This window comes from Pteropus alecto, unplaced genomic scaffold (genome assembly GCF_000325575.1).
Source record: "Pteropus alecto unplaced genomic scaffold, ASM32557v1 scaffold28, whole genome shotgun sequence".
NCBI classification, from domain to species: Eukaryota; Metazoa; Chordata; class Mammalia; order Chiroptera; family Pteropodidae; genus Pteropus; species Pteropus alecto.
The window spans coordinates 1,675,317-1,682,701 of record NW_006441063.1 but is presented as its reverse complement, the minus strand read 5'-3'; the positions used below and the strand labels follow the sequence as shown (position 1 = coordinate 1,682,701).

At 58.7% G+C, this 7,385-nt stretch overlaps 1 long non-coding RNA gene across 1 annotated transcript in view; it reads right to left on the bottom strand.

Annotated features, from left to right (window-relative positions):
- LOC112484904 overlaps positions 1-6,555 on the bottom strand; it is a 13,461-nt gene extending 6,906 nt beyond the window's left edge. Inside the window, exon 1 of the long non-coding RNA XR_003048276.1 lies at positions 6,172-6,555. This is a non-coding gene — a long non-coding RNA (uncharacterized LOC112484904). The remainder of the gene's footprint in view (positions 1-6,171) is intronic.
- Positions 6,556-7,385: the final 830 nt, after the last annotated feature.

Sequence of the window (7,385 nt, the reverse complement as noted above, 5' to 3'; positions counted from 1 at the left end):
CACCCCCAGGTTGCGGGGGCGAGCCTTCCACAACTCGCAACGCGTCTCACGCGCGCCACAGCCCTGGAAGCGGCTGTTGTGGCCCCGAAGGGGTGACAGGACTCTTCTCCAAGTGCTGCAAGACCCCTACAGCTGCGCTTTGCATCGCAACCCTGCCCCCAGCCAATGCAGCCACCCTAGCACCTCATTTCAAGGCGCGCCTCGGTTTCCCAGGTCTCTTCCCACGTCCCACTGGTGCGCTTTCTAATTCCCTTACTTGACGCCTAGACCACCTGCCTGAAACCTCCGAGGCCTTTGCGCTGCCAGGTGTCCTCTGCTGCACACAAACCGTCCCCTTCCTGGCCCCTGCGGTTTATGCTATCCCAGAAGGTGTCTTTGAAGCTGTGGATGAAAACTCTGGTTTAGGATTAAGGGCTTTATTTCCAGCTAACTGCGTGATTTGAGCCAAGTTTCTTAACCTGTTTCCTTATCTGCAAAATGGGAGAAATGAGGCCCATATAAATGCGTTGCTGCGAGGTTTAAAGATGACACATGTATATGTAAACTGCTTGGCACCAAGTCCTGCGAGTTAGCATCACCATTACCACATGGCCAGAACTGTGGCGGTATTGAAAGTGAGGTGGCCTTTTTCCGAGCAGCGCCCGCGGAGTCCAAGGCCACATTTCACAAATCGAGGTGAGCCCAAGCCACCGGCTAGGCCTGAAGGGAGAAAATAGGAGTCGAGGGCCAGCCAAGCGAGCGAATCACTCAGCCTTCCGCCTTTTGCAAATGAAAAGAGGTCTTTATCCGGCTTCCGCCATTCCTGCGCCAGGTCTGCAATGCCTAAGGCTGAAACCTGGCGCGGCGGTAAATTTAGCCTGAAGGCAGCGCCTCCTAAGGGGCGGGGATGTCTCCTTGGAGGAAGGAAAGGGAACTCAGTAAGAAAATGGAGTTGCCTCTAGGAAGAAGAATCTGGGAGAGGAAACATTCAGGGCCGCTGGCGGACCACGGACAAAAAGAAATCGGACGCAAAAGACAAAATAAAGGGGGCTCCCCAGAAATTGGGCCACCGTGGGAGCCGCGAGACGGACTTCCCATCTGGGAAGAGCTGCCTACGGGTAATTGGGTTTGCTCGAGTTGCCTCTATAATTAATAAGTGATTTGACTTGGAGATTGGAAATAGTCGTTGAAAGGAAGCCGCGGGTGTAGGGGTGCGCGGGCCGCGAGCCTCCCTCAGAAATCCAGTGACCGCGGAGGAGGACGGTTTAAGGAACACGAGGAATGTGATAATATTGGCATCTAACCTTATAGTGTTTGAGTAATTCGTTGCTTAGCTACTTTGGATAGGCCATTATTTTGCAAACTGGAAACATTTGCAAGTGGTGATATTTTGCTCCTGCCTGACGCAGGGGCTGCAAACCTACCCCTGCTCTGCTGAACTCTTCGAAATATATATGCATAAATTGTTCCTAATGAGACCATCTGTTTTTTATGGCCCCTCTGGAAGCAGGAGGAACCCGAAGACTGCTCTGTCTTGCAGAAATCTGTGGCCAGACAGGCCAGGGAAATAAATAGGGAAGATTAGAAGGGTGTGCGTGATTTAACAGTATGCAGACAGGGGGTTCGGTGGTCGAAATGTGTGCATGGGTTCCCAGGGGTGCGGGTTATTGAGGGTGCCTCTGGGCTGCTTGAGGAATGAGGGTTCCAGCCAGTGGGCCTCCTAGGAGGCCCTGGGACTATGCAGGGTTTCACAGCACACATGAACCTCGCTTTTCCATGCCTGGAACATAACCAGAGCCACCCCCACGAAACCACATGCCTGCCGCTGCTCGCGGAGCCCAGACATGTACCGGCGGTGGTTGCCCCCCAGCGTCACCCACTAACCGGGGTCTCCCCCTGCTGCGGAGGTGAAGGGAGCCGGGCCTGGAGCACATAGCTTGAAAACGCAATTCACCCGACCCCCGGCGGGAGTGCTGCGCTCACCCGGGGCCTATCCCAGAGGCTGAGCTTTCTGCCTGACGCTCGTCTGGCAGGCCCAGCGTCGCGTCCTGAGCCCGCACTGAGGGTGGCAGGGCAAACACTTTTCACATTACCCGGAGGCTGTTAATTGGGGCAGTGCAAAAGACGCCGAGCCTACTCCTTTGTGGCGGGGGGCGGGGGTGAGGAGTGGGCAGTGGGGGCCGCTTAATAATAGAGGGGCTGCCCTGGGGAGCCTCAGATATCGGTAACCCCCATGATTAATTCATAACTCTCCACTGCGCCTGGCACCGTCTCGAGTCTTTAATCGGTTCTGAATGTCAGCGAGGCTTCCCCGACAGGCTGAGCGCAGCCTTTTGAATGTGTTGAAAGTCGCTGCGCGCACACCAGGAGACAAAGTTGCCATCTGCTCCGGGGACCACGGCAACTGGGCGCTGGGAGGGGCTTTCCTCCCGCGGCCGCGGCTGTCCCGGGCGGCCTCCACTTCTCGGCCGGCCCCAGTCTTGCCCCAAAGCCAACAATGTACCCCACGATCTCCCAGCCCCCCACCCAGGGCGCACGCCTGCTGGAACCTCCCTCTCGCTGAGAAGCCGAGCGCGGCGCCGGGGCGCACGGGGAGCCTGGCGGTCACCCAGACCCAGGCCTATGCTAATGAGATTATGAACCGGGGTTGTTTGTGTGCGCGAACATGGAAGGGGGCCAGATAAAGTGTGGAGAAGGGGATGACTTAGAGGGGGGAGGGGGAAGCCCTGGGAGAACAAAGCCCCAGGCCCTCGGCCTCCAGAGTCGCAGAAGTGACCGCCACTGGCTCGTGCACAGGCGGAAGCGGGGGGAGGGAGAGAGGCCGGGCCTAAAGCGCCCTCGCGGATTTAGACAACGCAGAGAAAACACAGGGGATGGGGAAAGGCTGAACCTGAATCTCTACATTTGGTTCGTAGGCTATTTTTTAAAGAAATGGCTCTCAGGGAAGTGGGGAGGGGCATCGTGCCCCGGAGAGGTAGGCGGAAGAAACCCTGTCCCCCTTTCCCCAACCAGCAGAGGGTGTGCTGTGACCAATCTCCCCACTGCGGACCAGTAGGGGGGCAGAGCCGCTGGGGACGGACTGCTGGCCCGAGCTGGCCCTGTGTCTGGCGGCTGCGAGCCTGTGCTTCCTCGCTCCCTGGCTCTGCGCGTCGCCTCTCGCCGCAGCGCCTCGCCTCCCAACTGTAATTCCACCCTCCCGCTGGCGCTGGGGCTGCGGAACCGTTTGAGGGAGTTGGAACGGCATCAGATGAGCACACCGGGAGGTGAGATCGGGTAGGAAATAGCCGAAACTTTTGAGTGGTGTGCCGCTGCCCCCCACACACGTATAATTTCCCCTCCTTCCCAGCCGCCACCTCCCCCATCCTTTCAATTCTTCCAGGTTTGCAGCCCAGTCCTGTCATATGGTTTTGTTTCTATGCTGCTGCTTTTTTTCAGACACGAAAATTGAACACGTGGAGAATTAGCCCGGCTGGAGAAGCGTGCTGGGTGCAGATTCAAACAATGGTTTCCAACAGCGAAGCTCAGGCAACACCTCCCCTACCTCACCCCCAAATGGCAGCAGCACACTCCATCACAACCTACCCCTCCCTCAGAGCCTGGGAAGAGACCAGCGTGGGCTGCACTTTCCGCAGTCTTTTCCCGAGTCACACATCCCTACGTGGGCCCCGGACTGCTGGCTCTGAGATCATTGTGCCTGAGGTCTTTGGGGACTTACAGTAATGGGCCTGCTATTTTTCTCTGGGAAGGTGCTGTCTCAAAGAGCCACCTCAAGTATTAATGTTTAAAACCCGGCCCAGGCTCCAGGTCTCCATCCTTTGGCAATTGTGCCCTTATTCCCTTCTTAGGTCGTACTTTCTTAAGCAGCTTGGAGCACTCCCCACCCCCATCTGATGAGCCAGTCTCCAGGTGGCTGGGCCTCTTAAGAACAGCGTCCTTTAGGATTGTCTTTTCCAGAGGCCCCATCCTCCACAGCAATCCCAAACTGTGACGGCTAGGCCCCCAGCCTCTGAGGCCCCCCGGACTTCACTACACTGGCAGGAGCCGCAGCCCCCCACAGGCAGTTTCTCTCATGCAGAGCCGCTTGTGCATCTCAACCGGGCGCGTACACGCGGCACAGAAGCTCCCAGCCTCCCGGAGCTGGTTTCCTCTTACAGGCTCCCGTCAGAGCTGCCGAGACTGTGGCAACGCCTGCGGCTCCCTGTGCAGCCCTGGGTCTCCCTGCAGCGCTGTGAGCTGTGAATCGGCCTTCTCTTCCTTTCCTGCAAAGGTCAAGCCAGCTCCCTCTCTCACAGGGCCACAGTTCCTTTCCTGCCTGCTGAGCTCATACACTGCAGCTTGGATATGGAGATGGGGTGGGCATCCGTGCAGGGAGTGGTCACCCCCAGGCCAGGGGGCAGGGACGAAGGGTGTGGGATTCAGGAAGGGAAACACTGCAGACAAACCCCAGAAAGCAGTTCAGAATTTGCAGCCAGAGACTCAAGGGAGGGAGAGAAAAACAGGCAAAGGCTGTTAGGCCTTGACTCTTGAAAAGGAAGCCTTTCTCCCCCAGGGGCTGCCCTAGGGGAAGGCCTGGAGAAGGGGCCCTGATGCTTGCACTGTGTCCTGTGCAGTTCCTAGCGCATGAGCACCTCTGGTGAAGCTGCGCTTCATTCCAAACAAGAGTCAGAAACAAGCAAATGGGCTAAGACTTAGAATTTAGTGGCCACGGGAGATCGAGTCAGCTGCCGTCCCCAAACGAGGGACCCCGAGAGGCCTTTCTGCCCCCACCCCACCCAGAGGGGCTACTGAGCTCTGTAAGCAGCAGTGAGGATGACCGCAACTTCTTGGGGTGGAGAAAAATGAGAGGAAACACCATTAAACTTGCTTCCTCTAAAAAGTGAGCGCTACCTTGAGTTTTCTCTGAACTGTACCTAAAAAGTCAGGAGAGAGAACTCATTAATTTTTGTTTGGTTTAACATTGCCAGCTTCAAATCAACCTTAGGCCCCCCCGAAGGTTTTGTAAAATATTTAATCTAGCTCAGACAATTTCCTGCAGTCCCTAACTGGACCACCCCACTTACTGAGCCGCTGCCAAAAAGCAAGTTTGACTGCAGGCTGGCCACCAGAGGCCTTCCAGCTGCCTGGCTGGCCTGTACCCTCCACTCAGGAGTCAGGACAAGCTCCTTTACAGAATCCAGAGAGACCAGGCCCTGGGTCACCCCAAAGTCTCCAAACTGGTGCAGAAGTCCAGGAAATGGAGTTTAAGATGTTTTTCTCATTAAGCTGGTGTTATCTTGGGACCCTCACCCTCCTTGAAGTCTCACCTTTCTCTGGGTACCATGTACTTCGACGAGCGCACACTGTTGGAGGGAATGACCCCTGTGTGCCCCTCCAAGTGCCTTCCACGTCCACCCATTCAGTTTTTTTCCCACATCATCTCACTAGGGAACATAGCAAGCGGTAGTGGGATCCTTCGACTGCGCTGAGCCTTAGCCCCTTCCAAACGTGAGGCTCACAGGGAGAACTCCTGCTCTGCCCAGTTTCCATACCCGCCTCCAGAATAACGAGCCGAAAACATGTGTACTGTAAATAAAGCCTGTCTAAATAAAGCACTCGGGTAAAGGCTGCCGAGAAAACACTCGGCAGCGCTCTGCGCTCAGAGCGTGAGTCAGCTTCCCAGCTCCCGGGAAACAATGAGGACCTTGCCAAGGGTCCCCTTCTGTCAACACCTGATGGCCCCCAGGCCCATTTAGGTGGTGAAGGCTCTTGGCCATAGGGACCTTCGGCCTCTAGGTTCGAAGGGGGAGGGGCGCTCTCGGCGGCCGGAGATTGGGGTCCCGCCTCAGGATTAGCTCCGACAAGAATCCCTCTACCCGCGGCCTCGGCGGAGGAGTTGAGGGTTAAACAAACATGGGGCAGGGGAGTGAGCCTAGGGCGCAGCGGGGCGGAGGCAGGAGGGAAGGGGACGCTGGGGACGCTCGCTACGGAGCCTCCCGGAGGGAAGACGCCTCCTCCTGGTTCCCAAGCCAGACTCTCGCCCACACGGCTGGCTGCCTCTCCTCCGCGGCCTCCCGAGTCTCAGCGGAAACGAACGTAGCTGCTGCCAGTCACCCCACTCCTTTCACAGTCCCCAAGGGCCCCTCCACGTCCACTAGTCTCCCCCCTCCCCCCACGCCGAGTGACACGGCGCGCCCCATTGATGAAGAACAGTACTGAGACTTGTGCTGGCCTCCAAGTTACGTCTTCTATCGCGTCCTCCGAGCTTCCTTGCGGAGCTGCGCACTCCCCAGTAGGGTTTTGACTGGACCGGTGGCCTCTGCTCTGGCGTGGGCCAGTGGTTTCCCCGCGCCCGGTGACCTTGAAGGTCAGTGATCCACCCCGCAGGCCCGCGGTTTCCGGAGTCGCGCGGCCAGCCCTTCCTCCCCGCCTCTCCGGCCAAGGCCGCCCCCGACTGCCTCCTCTTGTCGCGCTCCGGGCGGGGGCGCCAAGGTGCAAGCAACCGAGGGTTTCACCCACGCCCTGCGGACACGTGCCCCGCCGGGGCCGGTGTCGGTGCCCCAGCAGCCTGAAATTGCCAAATCTTCGCTGAGCAGGGTTGGGGGCGAGGCCTTAAGAACTGGGTTTGAGCTGGAGAAGGCGAGGAAAACAAGTGAAACGGGAGGGGCGGGGTGGGGTGACGGCTCATAAATCAGCCAGCCCCACCCTCGGGCCTCACTGCGGAGGCGCCCCAGCTCCGCGGGGGATAGAGGGTCACTCGGCCACTCCTGGCCGACCTCTGAGCTCTCTCGGAGCCAGCGCCCCACCCTGGGCTCAGGCCGCGCTAGGACCAGCTCCCGGCCCGGATCGTAAACCACCCGCCGGATTCGGCGGGAAGCCGCCCTTGGACGCCGCGCGCATCCGCCCAAGGGGAAGTTTATTTATAGCTTGTAAACGTAAAGGAAACCAGACCGCGCTGGCTCGCCGCACTCATGCTCCTACGCTCCCCACCTGCCCACTAGGGAGGGCGCGGCGGGAGGCGAGGAGCCGCCTAGGTTCTCTCCCCCCACACACTCCCTCCCCCGCTGCTCCACTCCCGGGGAAAACAGGGTAAGGTCCTAAGAGGCTGGCAAGCCTTAAATTCCTATCCAGTGCTGTGAAAGCCAGAGAGGGAGGAAGACATGAGCCCCGGCACTGGCGTGCTGAGGGTGGGGCGGCCGAGCTGTCCCACTTGGCATGCACCCGTGGGCAGCGCCGCGCAGGATTTCGCATATCACGCTCCGGGCCTAAGGAAGTCCTGGAGAGCACGGGATGGGGGAGCTCAGAGAGCCTCTCCTTGGAAGGCGGGATGCTTCCCCCGTTCCTCCCGAGCACGTGTCCTCGGCAGTGCAGGCAAGCGCTGCGCTCCTCAGGCTTCGATCCGCGGGTTACAGCGGCTGGGGCGCTCCCGC